The sequence below is a fragment of the Nilaparvata lugens genome, chromosome X (genome assembly GCF_014356525.2).
Source record: "Nilaparvata lugens isolate BPH chromosome X, ASM1435652v1, whole genome shotgun sequence".
Lineage (NCBI taxonomy): Eukaryota > Metazoa > Arthropoda > Insecta > Hemiptera > Delphacidae > Nilaparvata > Nilaparvata lugens.
Genome location: NC_052518.1, coordinates 71,045,428 through 71,058,092, shown reverse-complemented (window position 1 = coordinate 71,058,092; position 12,665 = coordinate 71,045,428). Strand labels below are relative to the sequence as shown.

Here is a 12,665-nt window from a genome sequence, read left to right as displayed (position 1 = left end):
AAAGTTGAAATAGATCTTTCCTGTTAAATCTATGTTAAAAAATGTTAATTAGAACTTTCATAATCAATGATCTATAAGCATATTTTTGTGCTCATCTGACCAAAATACACTTATCTTGTGAAGCTTGGAAGAGCATTATTTTTTTGAATTCTGTTATTCTGAATATTTTCATGGAACTAATGTCATAACTCATCAGGAACTGTAGAACTATTGATTCTACATCCAGAACAGTCAATTTTCGATGTACTTCTGGAAAATGCTCTTCCAACTTCAAACTGGCCTTGATGATTAATAGTAAAATCAAGCCCTGGCTTATCTTCGACCTCTATTATTCGTAGTTTTGCATGCATAAACTCTCAATAATTCGTATATTCTATATTTAATTCATACATCAAGAATCAAGGGAGAGAAAGATAATGATTACAGTGTGGGCTAATGGCTAACTAATTGAGTTGATTGAATATTTTTTTAATCAGCTTATAATTCTGAAATTTTTCATCTGACATTTTAAAAATATGCTATTAGATATTTCATCTCCCAATTAACGGAGTAGCTTGAAACTTGGAACTTAAATTCCTTACACTATAATGATCCGACACGAACAATTTCGATCAAATGCAATACAAGATGGCGGCTAAAATGGCGAAAATGTTGTCAAAAACAGGGTTTTTCGCGATTTTCTCAAAAACGGCTCAAACGATTTTGATCAAATTAATACCTAATATATTCATTGATAAGCTCTATCAACTGCCATAAGTCCCATATCTGTAAGAATTTCAGGAGCTCCGCCCCATCTATGCAAAGTTCGATTTCAGATTCCCAATTATCAGGCTTCAGATACATTCTAAACAAAACATTTCTAGCGGAAAGATTGAGCATGAAGAACTGCACAATTAATGTTCAGTAACATTTTCACCTAAAATTGAAAATAAGCTCGGAATTCGAGAATATGTTATTATTCAATTGCAAACTGTTGATTCTTTAAAAACATTCACTATAAAGAATAGCAGACTTCGTGTGTCTCCAGCGTTATTGTCCTGTCACCAGCTGGCTCAGATCTTGGAATAGTAGACTTGAGATGCGCGTAAACACTAGCGTCAGTTGATCAATTTTCATAACGGCAAGGAAAGTTGTGTGAGTGCGCCACACCAGATTTTTTAAAACTTTTAATAGCTTGGCTGTTGTCTTTCCAAGAATTAGTTTTTTCTTGATGCAACACTGACATGAGTATAAATATGTTTATAAAGAAGCAGATACATAATAATATATAGATTCAGCATTATATACATATACATTTTCTCTCTTTTCGATAATTAGAATCGTGAATACCACATGTGAGAGATATAAAGTTGAGTAGTGATGGTTTTTAAAACATTCATATAAAAATAATAATGATAGCCTACATTTTTTTAATATTCCAGATAAATTGTATTGGTTGTATATTTTTGTTCACATTGGTTTGCAGACGTCACAGAGTGCAAGAGATTTTTAATTAATTCTGGACTCAAAAATCAATGGATTTTATTTTGTATAATTTAAAATCAAGTTATAGCAATTTATGTAATTTTTTTAGTAATGATGATTATTTTATTTTTTCTGTAAGTTTACCACGAATACTGGTTAGAGTGATCAACTTAGTTCCTATTTTTAAACAGTAATTTGCTATGCTTTTGTGAAAAGGAATCTATAGATTTCATTTAATTTTTTCATTTTAAACATAATTAATTTCACGAGAACCTATCAGAGAAGCATTCTTTTATAAGAGGCTTTCTCTGATTGGTTCTCGTAAAGTTAATCACGGTTTAAATTTAATCGGCTTCTGTGCAACAAGGTCTAGCTTTTCAAATTCATCTGATTTTGAAGCTTCTCTTCAATTAGATTGATAATTAAGTTTTAACTGTGTTATAACTCTCAATATAATGTCATAACTCTCATAACACTGTTAAAACATAATAATCACTTGATATGATGTATTGAGCAATGCCTTTGGTTTTATTAGGGGAATTGATTTGGAGCTTTTATTTGCATACATTAATATTCCTCATAGGTAGCGAATAGCAAGATGGACCCTGTTGTCATTATATTTTCAAATGGCTGCAAGGGACCATTCCGTTATGCACTACCATTCTGGGTAAAAGAGGATCTTCGAGCAATAAACGTTCCCTTTTAGGTTATCTTACTGTTGGTTATGGATACTCGGCATTCTGTGCGACGTCATAGTTCCTAAGAATATTCTGGTGACGTCATAGTGACTAAGAATATCACTGCATGTGTATGCGCGTGCGTACGTTGCCCTGTGACGTAACGTACTAAGACTATTTCGTACTAAGAATATTTTGGTACACCGGTTGCAAAAAAGCCGGGCTATTAGTAGATCCATCTTTTTGAAATGGTCTTCTCTGATTTGGTTCACGTGAAGTTAATCAGGATTAAAATTTAACCGGTTTTTGTGCAACTAGGCCTTTGTGAGGGAAATTTTTGCATTCCTCTGGGAATTAATCTCAATTTACTGTGATTAGATAGAACATTTCTGTATGAATGTTATTTTAATTTCTTCTTTCGTAATAAATTGTTATGCTTTTGTACTCCAGAGCGAAGCTCGGTCCCCGATATTTATAGTACACTACTGATAACCAAACTTGTTTGCAACCTTTTGTATTTCATCTTGCCATGTGTTAAGGCAAACGCACGGAGCAGCAGACAGTCATAGAAAAAAGCAAACGCCTGTGTGCAGACTCAAGGCCGGGACATATATAACCGCACTGAGCCCGCGCCGACGTATGGCCGAGCTAAGCCCACGACACGGTAATGGCGGTGGGAGAGCACACATATCCGGGCGACAGCAGTGTCTCAGTTCTGTAGTGCTACTGCGGTCTGATTTCTGAATGTGTTAAACTAATGTTGATAATAGAACACTATTTAAATCTTGTTACATCTAAATTGAATTTATAATTTAAATTTTAAACTAATTACCTGTAGACACAGAAAATGAGAATCATAGTGCTGGTATAAATATTTCAGTGCCTAACAATACATGTATCAGAAATATATATCCAGCAATAAAATTGTTATCTTCTGCCTTCTGCATCTACACGTAATTTGTTTTAAATTTAAAATTCAAGACACAATCACGGGTTCCTTATTTTACACTTTTTGTTGTTTATTTAATTATTTATTATATTATGTCTGTTATACCTTTGGCTTAACTTATTTGGTTCTACTTTTACTTGATAATATAATTTTTAAATTTTTCTATTTGTAAAAAAAGTTTCCGTTATGTATATTTTATAGCTTTAACCGTTTGATTAAAACTTGATTAAAACTTTAACTTATTTTTCCGTTCAACCATATTTCTCATCACTTTGATCGTACAAAACTGAAAAATTCTGTATCTCTTCAATAAGTTTTTCACTCTCTATGTTAAGGCTGTTCTGTACACCTTTTAATTTTTATTTAAATTGAATAATCTTTTTCAATATAATTGTTAAGATCATTATAAGAGTGAGAAAAAGTGGCAACTGAAATTTTTGAGTGGTCTAATGAGCGAGTTATGGGTTGTTGAAGTGCTAAACTCTGTTTTCTATCCAGATCATAAACGGTTTTGAATTTTCCATTGGAGTTTTTTTATACATTCAGTATATCATTGGCTTTGTTCTAATATGCGTTTTTTCGCAATTAATGCCAAAATAAACAAGTTATCGAATTTGCAAAAAATGTTACTTTTTTATTTATGAACGAAATGGGGAATAAAATGTTTTAGTTTGGAAAGAATAATTTTTTTAAATTTCAAGAGAAGTTCTAATAATATAGTCGAAACCGTTTATGATCTGGAAAGAAAACGGAATCTGGAAAGTTAGCACTTCTTCAACCCATAACTCGCTTATTATACCACTTAGAAATTTCAGTTGCCACTTTTTCTCACTCTTATAATGATCTTAACAATTATATTGAAAAAATATTATCCAATTCAAATAATAAAAAGTATACCGAACAGCCTTAAACGAGGCCGCACCTTCACCGTCAATTGTTCACTTAACAATTATATTGAAAAAATATTATCCAATTCAAATAATAAAAAGTATACCGAACAGCCTTAAACGAGGCCGCACCTTCACCGTCGAAAAGTAATCTGAACTAGTCGGTGACGGCGCGGGCAACAAACACGGTGACGGTGCTGGCGCGGTGCGGTAGTATGTGTCCCTGTAAAAAGTAACTGACCTGTAACTTGACCTGTAAAAAGGTTTGAAGAATACGTGTTTAAAATTTGAAACTGATTGATCAATTCTTTCTAAAGTTATTGCAGAGCATACAAACAGACGGACGACTTTGGCCCTCAGTAAGTCAAAAGTGAGAACTCGCTAACGCTCGTTCAATAAAAACCAACAATAATAATTTAACATTATATTTATTTTTAATGTATTATTATCAATTATACATGAGCAAAAAACATTACGGTACATCAACATTAATACCAGTAGGCCTATCACATAAATTTATACAGAACATGGATATTAATGAGTCATACACAGTCGATAAGAACTTCTATTGCTTATTAAGGATATTGGGGTGGCTTATTGGAGTAGGTGATAACGCGCTTAAAGGCAGAGGTGACGAACGATGCAGTCTGTGGTGCTTTGATCAATCGAGAAACTGTAACAGAAAAAAATAAGTGGAAACAACAGAAACAACATAAAATGACTATGTGTTAATTTGTTACTTTGTTTGTTCCCTATAGACTTGAAAACTACTTGACAGAACGGCATGAAACTTTAGGAATATGTTGTGTGAATATTGGGGATGGTTTCTGAATAGAAATTTTGATAGGGGGACTAATAACAATATTATTTATTAATCCATTCTACAGACCTATGTTTCCAAAATTGTCGGCCCAGCGGCTACCGATGAACGGGAAGATGATCATGATTGAAGATAATGTTGTGATAATATGATTTAGCATCTAAAGTTAACAGCTGTAATAGACTTATAAATTGTATACTGGTATTAATACGGTGGTTTGGAGTTGAAGTTTAGTTGATTGGTACCAGCTGAAGATAATGGTTCCTTAGAAGACCTATACAAATAATTATAACTCCCCTATCATTGAGAAACTGGAAAATGTTGGAAAAAATGATTCACCTCATGAAAGAGAGTTGTTCATATTGCATTCATTAATTACTGAAGAATGACAGAATAATTTACAATCTTTTCAATTTAGCTCAGCTTATATTCATCCTAAAATGGAAGATGGAAATAATATGGAATTCTGTGTGATTCATCGTATATCGCGTATTTTCTGGACCATCTACTGACAATCAACAACTATGAACGCATTAAATTCATCTTTGGAACACTGATTTACCTATCTATTTTATTTAATCCAACACTTTAATGATAGATATTACTACTAATTGATTGAGAAGGAATATTTTTTCGGAATAATAAATGCTGCCTGACTAAGCACATAGGAAGTCCGTATTGAGATATAAATGAAAATATTGATTGTCAGATAAATTTAATGATTCAAAAAATAAAGTTAAGTGTGACATGCTCTGATACCAATTACCTAGTGGAATATTTAACGCTCAACTATAACAATAATCTTACTGAATTAATTTTTCATGATGAGCTGTAAGAATTGAAATAGGCTTATAGGATGCAAGATTAGTATATTAGTATTAAAAATATAAATATGTGTTAGCTTGCTTGCATGATAATCTGTTGGCTAATTTAAGTTTTGTTTTTGTTTTGCTGTTTACTTGCTTTATTCATCAAAATATGACTAATTCAGAACGAAATAGTCTGACTGCAGACTTTAGTGTAATGGATGGTTTAATGTGGGTTGACGAATTCAAATTTCGAAAAAGCTACGTATCCCAGAAGGGACAAATCTCATATAGATGTACAAATGAGTTGTGTTCAATGACCATTATGACGGATGCTAGTGGACGAATTGTTTCCAGGAGTAGCGGTAAACACTCCCACCATCCTCCCAAAGAGAAAAATAGTAGAACTCCTGTTTTATTTATTTTTCATTTTATTTAAGGTTTAATGGCCTGTATCCGATTATACGGTAATGAATTTATACAGTGAAATATTTATTGGTAATGATCGGATATATAAAAATTTAGTTTATTCAATTTCCTGGATGGATAAAAAACATATTAATATTATGAGTAAGAGTAATTCAAACCTATAATTTATAAAGAGATAATTTACGATTCAATACAGTTTAATACAGCTAAGTTGGTTGATTATGGTTACTGATGAATGAATTCGCAACTAATAAGTTCAAATAGAGAGACAAGTACTAAATACTTAAGTAGACTTTAAGAGGTACAATACCGATTTTATTACTGATATTATTAATGATGAGTTATTATTAGAAAGATTATTACGTATTAATTGAAAGAATAAATTAATAACGTAAGTTATTAGGTTATGGACAAGATCTACGATGAAAAAAGATTTCTAAAGGCATAAACAAGAAACGGTTTATGTTATGTGCGCTCCTCGAAACACGACCGTCCGCTACCACTGCACTGCTCCGACTCGACTCCTGTCGGTGATAGTAGGCCTACTGTTGTAGTTTAAAGAAAGAAACCTGTGCCTTTGTTATTCTGAATAGAACCGGGCGCAGTTAATTGATACAAATAATTGAAAATTATAGTATGATCAAGTGTTTACTTACATGATTAAAGCTATAATGGCTGTCATAAATATCAGCTTGATGTGAACAGCTCAGATTTGTGAGCTAAGTGGCCGTTCTCCAGGTTTTCACTAAATCTCTCCAAAGTTCTTATCACGGGATATCAGTAGGTGCATTACCTCTCCAAAGATAGCTGGCGCTTGTTCGTAATCATCTGAAACCATTTCTTCAATTATTTTGTGGACTCAATCTGTAATAATAAAATTATGATTAATATTATAATCCCAGCATTCAATATTTTAAAAAATATATATTATTATCCTATTATTTGCTGCCAGCAGTAGAAACATGCTCATATGCAAATGATAGGCTGTCAATGTATGATTTTCTTCACATTTCACGATTCAAGTTTACATTTTTGAGCTAGAAAAACATCAGTTTCTCTATATATCTCTTTTAGAATGCTCTTAAAAAACATTAAATATCAATATTAAACTTGAGAAAATAAAATATTAAATTATTTTGATGTTGCCTACAAAATATTTTATGAGTTGATAAGCATAATAGCTAGACATGTTAAAATTGTTATAGTTAATCTATCAAAGATAAAATTATGGTAGTTTTAGTCTTATCTAAGTGAAAATTGGTACAAAATTATAATAAATAAACGTAGGCTTAAGTAGACAAAGTACACCTAATATGAATGTGATGTTTTTGAACCTGCTTTGTGCTTAGGCAATAAGTTAGTTTATGCTAGTCGGTATTCATAAATATATTCAGTGGAGTCACTTGAACAAGACGTCAACAGTTTAGTGGGAGTGGCAGGTGCATGTTTGATAAGAATGATAACTTAAGGTTGTGCATCACGCTTTTCAAAACTTTTTATGGTAACATTTTTCAAAGAAGGCTATTCCGATTTGGATACCATCGATCTCACTAAATGAAGCACATCACAAGGGAAAACTCAATTCATAATTTTTACTTTTGCAATATATAGTTTAAATCTTGGGTGAGATCCGATCCTTTGCTGAATTGGGAGCAAATAAATTCATGAAACTTTGAAGATTCATTATTCAAGATAGTTGCTCATTGTAGACCACTATTTCAACCTTTGTGGCCTCATTTTGACTCTGCCTGCAATGTTTATCCTGGAATCAGCCTTGATGGTGGAATGGAAACCACAAATGTTCACAATAAATGAAGAAACTCATCACTATAAAAAGATCTACAAGCAAAATTGATCCATGTAGTGGAAGTGACTTCAACGTTGGCCAGGAATAGGCCTGAAATTATTGAGCAAAAGAATATTGAACAAGGTTGCAGCTACTGTACGAAGCATAGAAAGAGGACAAGTTGAAGAAGACCCTGAAAAGTTAGCGGGTAGACAGACCCACATCATGACCACCACTCTGTCGACGAGGCTTATTCTGCACAGTGAGGCTTAGACGCTTCACACGCATTCGGTTCGGTTCGTTACCGAAAACGAATGAGGCTTTCATACATGTCAGGTTTTAATTCGTACGGTTCTAATTAGGTATTTTCTTCTCAAGAACAGCTGTGTATGGATTTTCACAGGTCATGCTGGTATATTTGAATATAACAGCTGGTGTTAAATTGTAAGATGTTATTTCTTGAACAACAAAAATTTAGGGCCGGTTTCCGAGCTCGGGATTTAGGCAAGTTCTAGACTTTGACTGGCTTTAAACTCTGGAGTCAGATTCAAAATCAGATGTAGTCAATTGGTTTTCCGAGTCAGAGCGTTAACGTAGTCGAGGACTCAAATAGACCCTGGAGTTTAGACATCACGTTAGACCCGGGAGTTTATAATTTCGCTTTCTGAGTGAAGGGCTTATAAGTCCAGGACTTGAATTAGATTCTCGCCTCTTTCCAAGTCAAGGATTTATCAAAAATTGTCCAGGACTTAAAACAGCGTGATTTTAAACCCTCGACTGGGGTAGGGTATAAACTCAAGTTCTAGACTTAGGGCCGGTTTCCGAGCTCGGGATCTCGGGAGCTCGAGCTCGGTAAGTTCTGGACTTACAGAGTCTAGGACTAAAATAAGCTCTCGGGTCTAAATTGACTTTCTGAGTCACGATTTTATCTTCTAAACTCCAGAGTCTATCAAGTTCTCGACTTATTTGAGTCCAGGACTTTAACGCAGTAAACATGAGGGAAATTCACAATATTTTGCTGTTGTATTGTTGGCATTATAGCAAAACGGAAACAGCTGATTGCAGCGGGACAATTCAAATGAGCATGCTCTCCAAACTATTTTGTGAAAATACGTTTCGATTTCTTTGTAGGCCTATTCAAAGCAAAACCTTTGAAAGGTGAATGAATAAACATTTCATTTTACGTTATGCTATTATTGATCATTGATCCTAACCAGTGATTATGAATGAAAATTTAATTAGGCTACTGAGTTTGAAAACGTATTTGTTTTGAAAAAAAAAACTGTATTCCATGACAATTGTTTGGCTTTTTATCTTCTCCAAAACAATAACTGAATTGTGTTTGCTCAGTTAAGTCTAGAACTTGAATTTAAACCCTACCCCACAGTCCTGGACTTAAAAGCCCTTCACTCAGAAAGCGAAATTACAAACTCCAGGGTCTAATGTGATTCTAAACTACACAGTCTAAGTCCTCGACTACGTCAACGCTCTGATTCGGAAAGCCAATTTTCTGACTCCAGAGTTTAAAGCCAGTTAAAGTCTAGAACTTAGCTAAATCCCGAGCTCAGAAACCGACCCTAAAAGTTAATTAAAAATTGTGAATTATTTGAATAGTTTCTTTTTGATTATGTTAATTTTGGATGTTTAGAGAGATAATTTTTTTAAATTGAAAATTTGATCCTTGTTTTGACACATGGTATTATATAAACTTCATCTCTTCTCTCCATTGATGAAATCATATAATATTCGTGGAAAAAAATTCTCCCTGAGTTTTAATTTATATCTTTCATATTTTTTTGGCAAACTATTCATTGAGAAAATAATGTTCCTGTGAACTAAGAGGATTGAATTGACCATATGATTTTGACTTGGGAAATTTTGAAACAGATAATCACGAGATCAGGTTAAAATAAAAACAAAAAAGGCCAGCGTGTGTAGAAGACTTTGTTTTTTCCTGTTTCCCTAGCAACAAATTTGAATATGATATTCGTGTCGAGGGGACGTTCGGTTTCACACTTATAGGAATTCGCCAAAAACGAAACGAACCGAACCGAACCGAAAGTGTTTGAAAGTAGCCTCTCGCTAGCAACGAATTGAAACCTGATGGAATTTATTAGAGTCAAGTGTCAAATAGGCGTTCGGTTCTATGCGGTTTCTATTCGGTACTGAATTCAAACCGTATTACCGTTTCACACTTATCGGGATTTGCTGAAAACGAAACGAGCCGAATGAGTGTAAAACTAGCCTGACGACCACAATGCAGCAGCGTTTCCAGAGGGATGAAAACAAGTATAAAGTGATCAAGAAAGTATTGCCTGTCTCATTACATATTTGATTTCTCAGAATATCAATTCTAAGTAAATTAGATCGATTTTTTAAAATTACAATATTCAAGTTGTTTTTGATAGTATCCAAATCGAAACAGTACAAAAATGTCACCTGTAAAATGTTTTCCAAGTGGGTGGCGCACAATATTTATAAATAAGGTAAAACTTTGTGGCTTGGACATACACAGCGAAGCGATCTGCAGACAGGAATCAGAGAGGTCTTAGCAGGTTATAGACATGAATATCTAAAATATAGATGAAGGCCACTCTGACCGCTTCCCGCAGATTGTTCTCTGTGTGTCCCAGCCCATACTGATTTGGAGCAAAAGCAAAAATACCATTTCATGGTGAATTGTTTACTTACTTGGTCAAAAATAATTATTGCAACAACCGTATCAGTTACTGAATCACATCTTGAACGTTCCATTAGGATGCAGTTGATCAGTTTGGCACTGTAAAATATAAATAATAAGTTCAAGTTAATTTATAAGGGAAACTTTTGTATAATATTAAATTTAACATTGGCATGAAAAAAGTTGGCGATCAAATTGAAACTACTCATTCAAAGAGGGTAAATAAATACAGTGATACTCATGTGCAGGTTAATTACAGCTGATTTTACGACTCACACTGGCGCACAAGGAATCTTCCTTCTGCCAGTGTTTTTTCCTCACCTACTGTACTCATGCATGTGAGCATAAATTTAATCTTAATTTATTAATATTATTATCATGAATAAGGATATCATTTTGTTATAATTTTTAATTAAATAGATCTACATTTCCTTAATTTTTATGTTTGTATCTTGTTTTTGGCAGATGAATTCATTCATTCAAATAGGCTTATAGTTAGGTCAATGCTATAATGCCAGTAGAAAAGATAGGACAACTGCGTTGCCGATTTCCTGTATTGCCACTGGCTCCTATAATAGAGAATAGCTGATAGCGGAATAACATATCTGATGTAACCCAATATTAAATGTGCATTCTATTTAATAATAATAAATAATATTTTATTCGTCAAGAAAATATATTATTCAATTAGTAATTCATAAATTTTCATGATTTAAATTAAATCTTTTTGTAAGGTCTAATTAATTAGGTATATTTTTACATTGTAAAAAAAACAATCATGTGAAGCAACATGAGGATAGAGCAAAACTTATTTCAATTTCCAAAGCAATTTGATTTATCTAATGATAGACAAGAATAGCAACACCAATGTTAATCAAATGCTGCCATTAGGTGGACCTCATAGTACCAGAGTTATTATATTTATATTGAGTTACCATAAAGCAAAAATACCATAGGAATATCAGCGGCTTGAGTTAACAGTGAAATTTACAACATAAGAGCCCTATACTAAACCATTAAATTAAACACCATGAGATGTTTTTTATGCTATTGTTTCTCTATGATGCTACAAATTACAGTAGTCTGAGTACCGTATATAAATTATCTTCAAACAACCAATCCAATCAGCTCTAGGGCTTCAGTGAGTCTGGTTGAATTTCATTCAGTTTATAATTTGGTTAATGGAAAACTTTTTATAAAATACTGAAAAACTTTATTTTATAAAACAATCCACATTTGGCTAAACCACTCTAAGCTTAATCTTGAATCATTTCTCTAAATGGATTTTCCAACAAGTAGCCTGAATGCAGTAGGCCTACATGTAAATCACTTATGTTAGCAAATCCTTTTTTATTTAATTTATTGAATAAATGATGCAGTAACCTAACCACAGTATTTAAAAGAAGATGAAATTTATAAATATCTCACAATAGGGAATAAGGTCTAAATATATTTAGCCTATTCAGTACCCCTACTTCTAATATTATTCAAGTATTCTAATGATAGAACAAAGAAATTAATAAAAGTTGCTAGCCTATTATTAATAAATTAAATTTGCTATTTTAAAATAATATTTTCAACTTTAGTAACTTAGTCCACATTAAACTTACCTCGGGATGAGAATTATTGAGAAACCAAATTCTGTCACAATGTAATAGATATCACTAAGCAAAAAGTATATTTTTGTATTATCCCAATCCTAATTATAATTACATTTGAATACATTACATAAAAAAAGATTAGCCTGTAAAACAATACTCTATAAGAAGCTGTTTCTGTTGCAAAATGCAAATGTACGTTACACTTACCTTAATTATTATTATTATGTATAACATAACCTATAAACTTGATGCTATTATATTGAAGACATATTAAATTTTCTAAAAAATAATAGATATGTATGTATTATTATTATATTATAAAATATTATATTATCTGGAAAATATTAAATTACTTCTACTTATTTTTGGTACAATCGCAAATCATATGAATAGTCTATAATTGAAAAAGAACGACAAACCAGGTCCAAAAGTCCATATCATTCTAGAAAATAAGTTGACTAGACTTGAACCATTTCTCAATGACAAACACATTACAAGTATTCCCACTTTGGCCCCGATATTTTGAGTTCCAGATATTTCCAATTCCGCCATCTGCCAAACAAGTA

The 12,665-nt window shown here is 32.6% G+C and overlaps 1 long non-coding RNA gene across 6 annotated transcripts; it reads right to left on the bottom strand.

Annotated features, from left to right (window-relative positions):
• Positions 1-4,386: 4,386 nt before the first annotated feature.
• Positions 4,387-12,331, bottom strand: LOC111058855. 6 transcript variants are annotated; one of them, XR_005573006.1, is made up of 4 exons: positions 12,109-12,331; positions 10,510-10,597; positions 6,689-6,896; positions 4,387-4,650 (listed from the first exon to the last, which is right to left on the bottom strand). It is a non-coding gene; the product is annotated as an uncharacterized LOC111058855 (long non-coding RNA). The 6 variants fall into 6 exon arrangements; XR_005573004.1 differs by having other exon boundaries at positions 6,689-6,860; positions 12,109-12,330; XR_005573007.1 differs by having other exon boundaries at positions 12,307-12,326.
• Between the last annotated feature and the right edge of the window lie 334 nt (positions 12,332-12,665).